The sequence below is a fragment of the Mus caroli genome, chromosome 6 (genome assembly GCF_900094665.2).
Source record: "Mus caroli chromosome 6, CAROLI_EIJ_v1.1, whole genome shotgun sequence".
NCBI classification, from domain to species: Eukaryota; Metazoa; Chordata; class Mammalia; order Rodentia; family Muridae; genus Mus; species Mus caroli.
In genome coordinates, this window is record NC_034575.1 from 137048295 (window position 1) to 137060119 (window position 11825).

The 11825-nt window shown below is 37.1% G+C and overlaps 1 non-coding gene across 1 annotated transcript; it reads left to right on the forward strand.

The window, feature by feature from the left end:
* Positions 1-4642: 4642 nt before the first annotated feature.
* On the forward strand, positions 4643-4705 carry LOC115031364. Its single transcript, XR_003837005.1, has one exon. It is a non-coding gene; the product is annotated as a U7 small nuclear RNA (small nuclear RNA).
* The last annotated feature ends 7120 nt before the right edge of the window (positions 4706-11825 follow it).

The following is an 11825-nucleotide window of genomic DNA, read 5'->3' on the forward strand; positions in this document are numbered from 1 at the left end:
GTTGTGAGTGCTTGTTTTTTTTCATCAATACAGTGCAGTATTTTCTTTGAATACAATATAAATCAAAGCAAGTGGATTCTCTGTCACAGCACAATCATATTTTAAAACTCAGGAATTAATTCACTCTCCTCTTGATACTTATTTTGTGTTAGATAATATGTCTTTATCCTCTGATAATTTCTATGCATTCCTTCACTCCCATGACAACCTCCTTTATGCCACGCAGCACTGTTTTTTCTATTGTGATAACTTCTCTCAATCTATAAAAATCTGAAGAGTGGTTTGTCACATGACATGCACAAGTAGTAACCACAAACCTTGTGCTTTGGGGAAAGAGCTCTTACTGTTGTTACTAAGTTCCAAGTAAAAGACTGTTACAGACACAGAAACAGAGAAAAGATAATGTCACAACAGAGGCAGGAATTGGAATGATGAGCCAAAAGAGGAAGAATGTAGAAACAGGAGATTTCTAGACATCAGGACCAACTAATTGTGGTAACATTTCGATTAGATACTTTTGTTTTCTCAAGCTTTGATAATAATAAACTTCAGTTGTTTTTGTACAAAGTTGTATAGTTTGCTTTAATAAGCCAGGGACCTACACAACGTGGAACCTGACTGAATAGATACATTTCTAAATACATGTAAATATTTCACATTGTGGTACCTTGTGGTACCTCAGTTGAGCAAACTCAAAATGAGTTAGTTTTAGCAAAATATGAAATAATTTGAAAATCATACCTTACTACTTGGAGTTGGCATGAATGTATTGTTTAAAATATGTAATCATTGTTAATAATCAAACCTATGTATTCCAGAGAGTTGATCAAAGTCTCAAGTACTAGGTGGCCTTCAAATGGATTTCTCATGCATATTCTTTATCTTGTGTATGCCACTTTAGAACAAAGCCAAATATTCACAGGTGAAAATGTCTCCCTCATAAGATCTAATGAGATGAATTTTCACAATGGAAATGCAGTCACATTCCCAGCCTCTGATAGTCACTGAAGGAAAGTGATCATCAGAATTTTAATATTATAGAATTATTTCATTCTCTTTCATCCTGTGTATGAAGGCATAAAAAAGTCATGTTCTCTTTTGTGCCAATGATTCATCTACATGGTTCATCCTTAGTAAATGATCTGACTTATAACTGTCGCATCAATCCACTAAGTTTTTTTTTTTGCCCCAGTGATGGCTATTAACAAAGATGTTGTTCTAAAGTAATTGTTGACATGAAGTTGGTGAACATATTTAATTGGCTGTGAGATTTGAAAAGTAGAAGTTTACTGTTACCCAGTTGGTCTAATGAAATTTCATAAATACAATGTTATTTCATGTTGTGGTGAAAGATTCTACTTTACCATCAATGTGCAAAGCTTGTGACTACACCTTATGCCCCAACTCGAGATTTTCTTTTTTACATTTTATTATCTACTTTTTATGCCAACACACATTAAATTTTAATTGATATTTACATTAACCTGATGAATAATTGAGATTTCCATATACTTAAGAATTTAATGTTTGTGTTCTGCCTACTTTTATTAGATTACATAAAGTTTTTATGTCATTGATTCATGAATATTCTTTATATATTTTATATATTTTTCAGATATAAATTCTGTGATGTCCTCTGCCAGACTCCCTTGTTTGTTTGCTTGTTTGATCCTTTAACTAGTGTCTTCTGCTGTACAGAGGTGTGTAATTTAATGCCATGAGATTTGTCATTTCCTACTTCCCCCTTTAGAACAAGCACCATATTTTTAATAATTATTTAAGTATGTGATGGTCTTAGTGATTTCATCCTTATATTTGACTTGGCAAACTCAAATATTTCAAAATTCATAATTGTTATATTTAAATATATCTGAGTATTCTAGTGCATGATTTGAAGTAAAATCAATATATATGCACTATCATATTGAAGATCATTATTTTAAATCTACAGCAGATTGTCAACTTTTGAATAATTAAGACACACATTTCCAGATCTTGGTGATAAGCTAAAATGTAGAAATGTCTGTGTGTTTGTGTTATGTGTTTCTGTGAATTATCAACATGATCAGTTGCTAAAAGGAGGCTGGAGCCAAGTGTGCTCTGGTTTTCTATATTCATTCCACTAACATCTTACTCAATTCTCTCTTTTGAGTAAGAAAAGGGGTTTCTTTTATGAAACCCCAGCTTTTTACTCTCAATGCCTGAGCTAATACTTTGTGATGTGCATAGTACCCTGTAAATATGAGTGTATTTCCTCCTATAGTGACTTATTGTTTTTTTCTGTGTATATATTAAATAAGCCAAGCACTCATAAGAGTTGTACATCTTCAGAAATGAATACAGTATGGATATTTATTTAATTAATATCTTTTGAATCTAGTAACAGATTTATAAAGGTAGACAGAAACATAATATCTCAAAATAGAAAGATGACCTGAGAGCAATCTTTCTTAATTCCCTAAGATGAATACACTATGTCATTTTGCATCATGACTATATAGTTGTGTGCACACAATTATATTTATTTTGTGCCTACACATAACCTACTATTCAGTTCTCATATGTAGTTTATTTTTAGGGAAAACTTAACCACAAAGTACTTTTGCAGTTTGAGCATATATTTTAACATGCCTCTATAGAACCATAAACTGTCATTTCTTCTAAAAGACAACACTTAATAGTTCATAGCTATCCTGTGTTACATTTTTCCTCCCCTAAACAAACAACAACAAAATTGTTTACCATGGTAACTTCTTTGAGATGGTTCATGTACAGCTGATCTGAGTTTGGTTTCCAGTATGTTGGGTGGCTGTAACTCTGGGTCTGAGGATCCAATGTCCTTTTTGACCCTTGGGACCAATAAAATAACAGGCATAACAGGCATACTCGCACAAATTAATTAACTAAAAAATTGAAAATGATAAGATTACAATCTTACAATAATATCATCTAGATAGAAAAGTTGATCGATTCATTCATTCATTAATTCATTATTTTTGCTATGTCAGGAATGTGGTACAAAGCATTCACGAGTCTCATGTACTCACTGTCTTCATACATCTTTCTTGTATGAAAGCATTCTCGTATAGATTTCTGAGTGACAATAGATAGGAGGGCTATCTATAGTAAGGATGATTGTAGGGTATATATTAGACAGGTGTTTCTACCTTCAGGATTGAGATTCTCTGAAATATAATTTCTTTCTTCTTAGCTCAAGTTGGACCTGTCTTCTGTACTGAGAGTGCATGCCTGCACACGTTATTAGAGTACATCTGGAGGTCCTTTTCTTCATCTTGTTGAATATGCATTGCCCAAAGTCAGGCACCATATAGAATAAAATACAATAGACTTGATCTATAGCCTTTCAGAGTCAAGGTATCCCAGAACACTTTACAGAGCAATGACTTAGATAATGTAGTGCTCTGATTGTGTTGGCAAACTTGACTGTCATTACCAACTCAGCAATAGATCACACTCCAACCTTGAACGTTATAACCTGTTTGAGTGACAGAAGCAAACTTAGCTAAAATGTAAGACTTATATCCTGATTAATTTTCGGAATGGCTCTCCCTGTTGATGCTTTTTCCCTGTGTGTGTGTGTGTGTGTGTGTGTGTGAGTGTGTGTGTGTGTGTTTTGTTTGTTTTCAGTGACTGATGTTTTACACAGAAGACATCTCATGTTATTGGGACTTTATAATTAATAGAACAAAAGCAATAGATTAAACTTTTTCATTATATCCATGTATAAAATAAGGGAAAAGTGATGACTGGAGATTAAAAGCTAGGTCAAAATTAAAGATTTAATTTCTTTTTGTACTAACTTCTGAGTCTATTGTGGCCTTGGTAGGGGCAGGGTGACATGGTTCCTGCTCCTAAGACAGGGCCCTGGTGTGAGCCCATGAGTGTGGTTGGCTGCTGTGGGCTTGTTTGTGTAATAATGTGCATATTTTCTGGAACCACTACTAGCAGTGGAGCAATCTTTTTTTCCTGAGGAATGTTCTCCCTGTTGATGCTAATGAGTCCATAATAATTAGAAACAGTAAGAGTCCAGAAGTCCAGGGTGTGGTTTGTTTTAGCAAAATGGTAAACTCTGGTACCTTCAGGACAGCCGTTAAGGCTGTGTGTGGAAAGCACTCTAAAACCAGGAGTTCAAAAATATATAATCTCTTGACTATGCAAAAAATATAAGAATGCAATATGAATTATGAGGGGTTTCATGAATCTAAAGGAACAAAGGCAGGTCCAGTTTGTCAGAAAGATACAAATGCAGGCAGATTCCCGAGTTCAAGGTCAACCTGGGACACAGCTAGTCAAGGTCCAGGTGTGGAAGAAATGGTAATTTCAGGATAGAGTCTCATCCAGCTAGTTTATCATCTGTGCCTACCAGAGACAAGCATATCTCTGAATTTGTTCACAGTGTTCAAAGAAAACGCGTGCTTGCTGTTTCCTAAGAATTATGATGCTGGGGTCACGAGATGCTGATTCATAGGACAATCAAAGGGAAAGCTGGAGTAAATTATTTAATTGATATGTAAATAAAAACCTGGGCTTTTGGTCTGCATGACATGAGGTAGCAAAAAGCAATAGCAGTTCTTTAGAATTTTTTTTCTAGAAAGAGCTGAGCTGTCTGGAGATCTCTGGAGAGTGAAAACAGTTCTTCAAGAATTTTTCTAACAGGATTTCTGACTTGGTCAGAAGATCCAAATAATATTTTATAGTAGTTTTTCTGACTTTGGTCAGAAAACCTATGAGCTATCCCTGCTAGTTTTTCAATTTTTTTTTTTTTTACTAGCAGAGAGAGCTGTCTCAACCAAAGAGTTTCTAGAATATCAAAAAAAAATCTGTCTAGAGCAGAGCAAACACAAACACAGACAGACAGAGAGAGTGGGGGGAGGGAGAGAGAGGAAGAGAGAGAGGGAGATGGGGAAGGGAGACTGGGACGGGGACAGGGACAGGGACAGGGAGCAGTCTGGAAAGCCATCTCAGCAGAACCTAGGTCACCAGCTTAGATCCACAATTGGACCCAGTAGGCTCATCATGCTGACTGGGGTGGTTGGCCATTTTGCCAGGCTTGTGTGGATAACCATACTGTTGAAATGTCATGATTACTCAATTGCTGATATTTCTAGAAGATATCACCTACTATATGTCATCCTGATCCTCCGGCTTGTACATTTCCAGATCCTCTTTCACAAGGTTCCTTGAGTATTAGGTGTATAGTTGTGTTGTATATTTATTGATTCAGGCTGGGCACATAACTCTCACTTATTTTCTGCATTCAGATAAGCTGTGTACCTCCGCAGTAGTCTTCGATGAACAATGAAGCTACACTTACTTGTGAGTGAAAGGATAAATGTATATAATACCCTTAGAAGTAAAATAAAGGTAATATCTTCTCTCCAGCCACAGATGGATGGTAAGATTTACAATATCAAGTATAAGTTTCCATGAATGAAATGGAATTTCAATTTGTCAATGGTTGGTGACCCCCAAGTGCCACTATTGCAACATTGGAATTATCTTGTCACATTCTTAGAAAGTAATGAAGCGGATTTTAAACTAAGGCGGGTCTTTCTCAAATGAAAAATTCCCCCATATATCAACTAGACTGTAAAGTATACAATGATTAAAAATATGTTAATTGTGACAGTTTTAGACTTGAAACTGAAAAATATTTCATAGCAATGCAAATATACTTAGGTAGGAATAGTCAGATATAAAGAATACAATAGTAATGAAGGTGATGACATAGTTACAAATAGTAGTGTTTTTAATCTTTAGAAATAATTTCAGGTGCTTTCAGGGTTTCAATATCTATGGAATAACAATTTGAAGAAGAAAAAAATCTCCATGCCCATGTAAATCAATATCCAATTGCACCTTAATATTTAATATTCTCTCAATTCTTATAATTCTACCCATAAATTAGCAAGTACTTACATCCAAATGGATAGAACTAGAAAATCTCATCCTGAGTGAAGTAACCCAGTCACAAAAGAACACACATGGTATGCACTCACTGATAAGTGCTTATTAGCCCAAAAGTTCAGAATACTCAAAATACAATTCGCAGACCACATGAAGCTTAGGAAGAAGGAAGAACAAAGTGTGAATGCTTTGGTCCTTCTGAGAAGGGGAAACAAAATAATCACGGAAGGAAATACAGAGACAAAGTGTAGAGTAGAGACTGAAGGAAAGACCATCCAGAGACTGCCCCACCTGGGGTTCCATCCCATAGACAGACACCAAACCTGAATACTATTATTGTATTGATGTCAAGAAGTGCTTGCTCACAGGAACCTGATATAGCTGTCTCCAGAGAGGCTCTGCCAGAGCCTGACAAGTACAGAGGTGGATGCTCACAGCCAACTGTTGGACTGAGCACTGGGTTCCCCAATGGGAGAGTTAGAGAAAGGACTGAAGGAGCTGAAGGGGCTTGCAACCCCATAGGAAGAACAGCAATATCAACCAACCAGACCCCCAAGAGCTTCCGGGAACTAAACCACCAACCAAAGGGTACACATGGAGTCACCCATGGCTCCAGCTGCTTATAGAAAGGCCCTTGGTCCTGTGCAGGCTTGATGCCCCAGTGTAGGGAATCCCAGGGTGGTGAGGTGGGAGTGGGTGGGTGGAGAAGAATCTTCTTAGGAGCAGGGGGAGGGGGATGAGGTAGGGGGTTTGCAGAGGGAAAACCAGGAAAGGGATAACATTTGAAATGTAAATGAAGAAGATATCCAATTTAAAAAACAACCAAACAAAAAAAGGAATGCAAAGGACCCTGTGTCACCTGAGAGCTGAAATTCTTCTCAGCCCTGGTCCTCCGTGCATGGTTTACATCTCTTAACTTACTTTGGTCAACCATTTTTTTTAAATGAATTAACTTATTTCTCTCTCATCTCCCCTCTTCTCACCCACCAGCCCAGCTCCATTTATTTAAGTGCTTAAGATACTTAGCATATTGTCTGCATTCTAGTACTGGAACATTCAATCTTAGAATAATTTCTCTGTAGAAACATTTGTGATTTTTAAGAGAGTGTTCACCTCACCCGATTCCTGCTGTTTGTAAAATCTTACCGGAAATTATACTTTCCATTAGATATAACTACACTAATGTTCAACAATAGCACCGCCATATCTACAGCGATGAATCTCTGGTTTCTTCACAATACTTTATAGCTCCGAAGCACGGTATCTAACATACAAACTTTATAGTCACGTACTACTAAGACACACTCATAAGAAGCATCTCTCTTTCTATTTCTACTCAAGGAGTCATTTGAGAGCTGAAATTCTCATCTTTAGTTGAAGTGGAAGTTTCTGTTTGTGTCATGTAATGCAAACTCACTTAAGAAGCTGACTCAACATGATGTTTTGCTGAGGCAAGACTGGTCAGGAGACACATGATATTTGGAGAGACTGTTAAGTAGGATTCAATGGACAGTGAGGCAATGCTTGCAATAGCTAGCCGTGAAACTCTGATCATGAGAGGCACAGTAGAGAACTGACTTTTCAGCTAGTCCTGGTAGCTCCCACTGACTTGTGCTGATTCTGTGGAGACCTGGCAGTTTCTCCTGGATCATACAGTCATTGCTGATTTGTGTTTGGTGACACTACTGAACTGGACTTTTGGTATCCTGACAATGAAGATTAGAATGGCCTCAAGTAACTACTTCTAAACAGGTCCACATTCCCTTGTCCTATTTATTGTCTTTTCTCACCTACCTTTGGACAGTGGACTAGAACGAAAGAAGGTTGAAGCATTTGAGCATCCTTATTAAAGTAGGTTTTGAAAAATCTAAGCCTATGTTTGTCCTCAGTGTGCCAGTTGTCCTCAGTGTCCTCAGTTGAGTTTGTCCTCAACTTATTTAGCTAGACATTTTTATATCAATTATCTTAGTGTGTAAAAACACTTAAGTGTTAAAACTACTAAATAGTGTCCATATACTGCTCACTGGTAGCTCATATTGGACCAAGGAGTAGAGGTTATATCATTGTCATTCATTATCCAGACAGTCTCTAGATTGTAAACTTTCTTCAACTATGTTGAGGTCAGAACATTGATCCCCAAAATTGTTCACATCCTCCTCCCTACATTCTGTGAGTACTCATCCTACAGGGCGTATACTTAGAAGTGAAGTGAACAAAGTCCTAAGTAGTAATAATATAGGTGACCTTGAAAGAAGAAAGAGAGAATGTTAGCAGAAGACTGCCAACCCCGGCCAAGCAAACTCCCCCAGAAATGAGAATACAGACCACAGCCTCTTCTGAAGGTCTCAGAAGTATGCAGTCCCGCTGACACCATGGTCTTAGCCCAAGGACAGATTTAGAACTTCTGTGCTCCTAAACATTTAGAAAATGAGTTTTTATTTTGTTGTCTAAGACACAGAAGTGTGAAGTGACTTACTGATAGAGCTATAGAAATTAGACATGCAAAGTGACTGTTAACTAGCAGGAAGTAATTACTAGGTAAATAAAGAAAATCCTGTTTGAGGAATGTATAGTAACACTCCATTTACTATGGCAGAAAGGATGGTGGGAAAGGGAATACACATATCTCTGTTTCAATTTTATTTTTCTAGTTTTAGTAACTTAATTTTTTGAGTCTTCTAGAGAATGTATTTTGATCATGGGTATACCCCACCTCTTCTCACATGCATCTCTGATCACCGTTTATCCATCTTGGTTACTTTTAATTCCTGTGACAAAGCACCATGACCCAGGCAACTCACAAAAGAATTCATATTTTCAGAGGGTGCAAGTCCATGGATGTCATAGTGGGAAGTTTGGCATCACACAGGCAGACATGGTGCTTGAGCAGCATCTAGATTCACAGATGCAAATCAAAAGTAAGAGGTCAGCAGGGAGTTCCATCATCTCTTGAAAACTCCCAAGCCCAACCTTGTGACAAACCTCCTCCAAGAAAGCCAGACCTCTAAGTCTTCCTAACCAGTTCCATTAATTGAAGCCGAAACATTAAAATAAATGAGTCTATAGGGCCCAATCTAACCACCACACCAACCAACTTTGCATCAATAAAAAAAAGGAAAAAGAGAGAAAGAAAAGCAAAGAAAAAGACATTAAGTATACTTGGTACTGCCCAAGTTTATCTGATGTGTGGCTTTGCATGGTTCACATAACAGGGACCATTTCTCCTTTCTACACATTAAATTTCTTAAAACAATAATCATTATATTATATTATATTATATTATATTATATTATATTATATTATATTATATTATATATGTGAAATTCTTAAGAATAAAGTAATTTTTTTAAAAGTTCACTATATTATTCTGAGATTAGCTTTACTATACTGAACTGAGGCAAGTGAATGTGTATTTGATAGAAATTACTGACTAAAGATAATCACTAGAGAATAATATCATCTTCCTGTCTGTCTGTCTGTCTGTCTGTCTGTCTCTGAGTCTGTGTCTGTCTCTCTCTCTCTATCTGTCTCTGTCTCTGTCTCTGTCTCTGTCTCTCTGTCTGTCTCTCTGTCTCTGTCTCTGTCTCTGTCTCTCTCTGTCTCTCTCTCTCTCTCCATATGTATTGGAGTGGATAGGAAGTTGAGGTTGGAAAGAAGGTGGTGGGTGGTTATAGGGTGATGATGAAATTATAATTCTGGTTGATTTATTTTTATATGAATTCTTCAGGTTATAAATTTGGATTTGTTTCTGTTTTGGCATACATTTTAAATCAACACTGAGTGCTGTAATCTTTTTTTTGTTTTGTTTTGTTTTGTTTTTATTAGATATTTCCTCATTTACATTTCCAATGCTATCCAAAAAGTCCCCAATACACTACCCCCCCACCCCTCCCACTTTTTGGCCCTGGCGTTCCCCTGTATTGGGGCGTATAAAGTTTGCAAGTCCAATGGGCCTCTCTTTCCAGTGATGGCCGACTAGGCCATCTTTTGATAAGAGTGCTGTAATCTTAACAGTCTCCAAAACAAAATGCTTTAAGGATTTATTTCCCTTGATTTGCCCCAAGAATGCTTACTTATAAGGTCCTTTCTGTATTTCTTTTAAAAATTTGACAAAAATAAATGAAGTTGGTACTATAGCATAATAATTTCCTATGTGCATTAATGTAGAATAACAGTCAAAAACAAAAGTGATATTCTCTAAGAAGAATATAAATAAATAAAATAATTTAAATAAAAAAATAAAATAAAAATAAGCAATAAGCAACTTTTGGAAAAATAAAGTAAGGAGTGGTGAGTCTCTATTGTGTTTACAGTGTTCTGGGTTCAAACTTTGTTTTATGTTTTGTTAATAGTTTCTTGAAATAGAAACTATTCCAAGAGCACTATGTCCAAGTTGGCTTATAAAAGGGTGACACAATACAGCTGGTTATTCAGTGAGTGATTCTACTGGATTAGGAGCAAGTCAGGATGGTGCTGATGTAGCCAATGTGAATAAAAAGCATGCAGGTACCACATATGGAGCAACATCTGCTTCCAAACTTGAAAAATATCTTCTCTAATCCCCAGAGCTGCCATGGCTTTTCTTCTTAATTCTCTGTCTCTATGCAGAAAGCACTGTGAAAACACACCCAGACTATAGTTTTTGCATTTATTATAATTTTTACAAATATTAAATCACTACAATTTCCTTTTCACAGTTTCTGATCCTGCAGGGAAACCTTCTAAAACCCGACGCAAATAGATTTGGCATGGCACAAACTTAGAATCTTGAAGAGAATCAGCCTCTTCCTTACATGCGTTCTTCAGTCTGTTTCTGTATTTGTCTTTCATAATAAAATTAATTTTGCTTTTTGTATACACCTGTCAATGCATTGTAGAGCAGTTATACAAATAAACATACTGTGTGCTTTACTGATTTTGCTGATTTGCTCCACCAAGATCCCTGAGGACCCGAGCATCATTGTGTATGTAGCGGTGTTGCTGTGGAACGTGCCTTTTGTCTCCTCTCTCCTCAGGATGATGTTTTTCATTTGCTTTCTTTATAAACGGTTGAGTCAGACTTACAGTGTACTTCTAATTATTTAATCCTCTTTTTTGTGTGTGTGTTGTGTCTGCAGTGTCTGTCTTCTTGCATGTGTGTGTGTGTGCCCCCGTGCGTGTCCGCGTGCGTGTCCGCATGCGCGCACGTGCCTACACCCTTTTGTGCACGTGTGACAGAGTGTTTTCTTGTATTGTTCTTGACCTTCGTTATCAAGGCTGTTTCTTTCATCTGAAGCCAGAGATTCCCAAACAGCTAGTCTAGGGAGCCATCTTGTCCTGGGATTCTCTGTCTCTTCCTCCCATGTTCTGGCTGCTGGTACACCAGCCTGGCTTTTACACTGATCCTGCAGTTTAAACTCATGCCCTCACACTTGTGTAGCAAGGGCTATAGCCATTATCATCACTTCGGCCCTATACTGTGATTTTTGATTACTGATAATTAAGAACCGTTAATAGCTCAGCATTTTAGTTTAATCTCTAGAACGCATTTGCTTCTTTTCTCAATCAAGTATGTAGCTGCAACTTACAGGGAACGGGTCTATTGATCCAATATCCAGTGATTTTCAAAAATCACTGGCAATGACATTCAAACGCATTACTGGACAGTGTCAATGGAGACTCTTTCACAACTTCAGCAAACACAAATCCGTCTAGAGTTAATCTGTCTCCGTGTACCATTCAAACCAAAAGTGGACCTTCACAAATGGCTATTTCCCTTTCCCCATTACATAGATTAGAAAGTGCTGCTTGGGGCTGGTGAGATGATTTTCTCTCAGAAAGCTGGTGAAAGTGGGCACTGACCTTTCGTTTTAATCTCAGGTTTTTTATTCTATAACTTCCTTCACCCTGCAGTCTAT